The sequence below is a fragment of the Aplysia californica genome, unplaced genomic scaffold (genome assembly GCF_000002075.1).
Source record: "Aplysia californica isolate F4 #8 unplaced genomic scaffold, AplCal3.0 scaffold00395, whole genome shotgun sequence".
Classification (NCBI taxonomy): Eukaryota; Metazoa; Mollusca; class Gastropoda; order Aplysiida; family Aplysiidae; genus Aplysia; species Aplysia californica.
The window spans coordinates 488,819-491,027 of NW_004797665.1; positions in this window are offsets into that span (position 1 = coordinate 488,819).

Consider the following 2,209-nt stretch of genomic DNA (forward strand, 5'->3'; position numbering starts at 1 on the left):
CCTGTTCTGCTGTGTGGGGCGGGTTGTTCTAGAAATCTTGACCTACACCAAAACTGGGCATTGCCCTACCTATAGGAGAAGTTTGGTTTCATTGGTGTGGGTATTTGAATTGGTTATAGAGAAAACTCTCCTTGTGTTTTAAAGAAACTGAACAAGGGGCAAAAACTGTACCTTCAATTTTCTCAAAACTACATTTTTCGGGATAGCCCCATTATGCTTAAAAGCGACCAATTTTATATTCGTCATAGTTTCATTCAAGTTGACATTTACATGCATAACAGAACAAATATCTCACAGGGCCATTACCCTTGGTCATTTCTTTGGAAACCAAATTATAACAACGTTGGAGTGGTCACCAGTAAATAGCGCCGGATATCCCGATGCGAATCCTACTGGTATGTGAAGTTCCTTGAAACAGCAACTGAAAAAAGCGACTTTGCGCCCAGTTCAGAGCCATTGTTTGCAACTTTCTGCATTTCAGGTGAACTGGCAGGTAATGATTTCCAAAATTTAACAGATTCTATGCCGAAAGGGTTCGTGCTCTATACATATATACAAAATTAATGGCCCCTAGACAAATTATGGGCCCATTTGTATTTAATGTTAAGTCCAAGTTTTGGGAAGGGTTTGCGATTGTTCTATTTTCTGTTTTGTTGTGAAACTATTGCAATATACGAGCCTAAACACACGCGCGAAGACAATTTTACGTTTCTTTGATTTCGCACTATTTTGCCAAGCCTGAATTTTTAAAGGTCAATTTTGAGTGTCTTAACACCAATGAAATATTAATGTGTCAGATAGGGAGAATTTAATTAGCTTTAAATTGGTATGCTGCATAAGTGGATACTGCATGGCTTTAACGCGAAGATTGGGTGATTACATTTTCAAGTTTCTTTTTGACGCCATATATATATATATATATATATACATTACATACACATACATACACATTAAGCAGTTGAGTTATTGGTATCGTCTTAAAGCATGTTCTTACTATCGGTGAAAGAAAATGCCCACCCATCTTGAATAGAAGTCAAGATGTTTGAGATTGAAGAAGGTAGGGTCACCTGGTATCAAAGGTAGAATTAGCGAGAAATGGCCGCCAAAGTTTGGCCATTTCCATAGCTTATTAGTCCATGGAAACTGGAAACTTACATTTTTGTGTGCCTTTAATCAACGTTGTTCAGTGAAACCTACTGAGAAATGTGTTCTTAATTGGACAACAATGGCGTAAGCCAAAAAACAAAAATTCGATAAAAACTGCCAAACTGGCAGGAAAATGCCAGTTTCTTCAATTGTATTATTTTGACGAGCGCCTGATTTCACTACGCTGCCCCATATATATATATATATATATATATATATATATATATATATATATATATATATATATATATATATTATGTTGTATATATATATATAAATATATACATATATATATGTATATATATTTATATATATAAATATTATATATTATATTTACGATATTATACGCGAGAGAGAATTGGAGAGAGAGATAGATAGATAGATAGAGAGAGAGAGAGAGAGAGAGAGAGAGAGAGAGAGAGAGAGAGAGAGAGAGAGAGAGAGAGAGAGAGAGAGAGAGAGAGAGAGAGAGAGAGAGAGAGAGAGAGAGAGAGAGAAAGAGAGAAACATCTGGAGAGAAAAAGAGGGACATGGAAGTCTCGGTAGCTCTGTTGGCTTCATGAGGAGCTGCGACGTCGTAGAATACCATTACGAATCCCGAAATGAGCGTTCTGAAACGTCACTTGTTCGGGAGAAGTTTTCATGGCTCTCCATCCAATTGGCTTGATTTATGAGAGACTGATGTTGAGATGGAAGTCCATACCATAAACTCTTTTAGTTTTACCCATATACACTCACGCATACGAAAAATCAAACAAACAGGCCCCTTCTTTGTAAATGAATTAGTAAGCATACACATTCAGCTGGAAGTGATTAAATGTGCTACTATTTTGAGCTTCTAGTCAGTTTCCTTCCACGTAAAGACGTTATTGAAATATCAAAGCAAATTACAGTGTATCCTGAATTCTCCTTGAACCTCGATACGTCAGGGTACCGAGAGTGTTGACTCCGAAAGTCCATTCTAAATCATGTCATTTTTAAAAGGAAGGGGGGAGGGGAGCCACTAGTAGCAATCATCAATCTCCACCTCCCACCCTCATCCCCCCCTTGCAAAAGAGGAAAC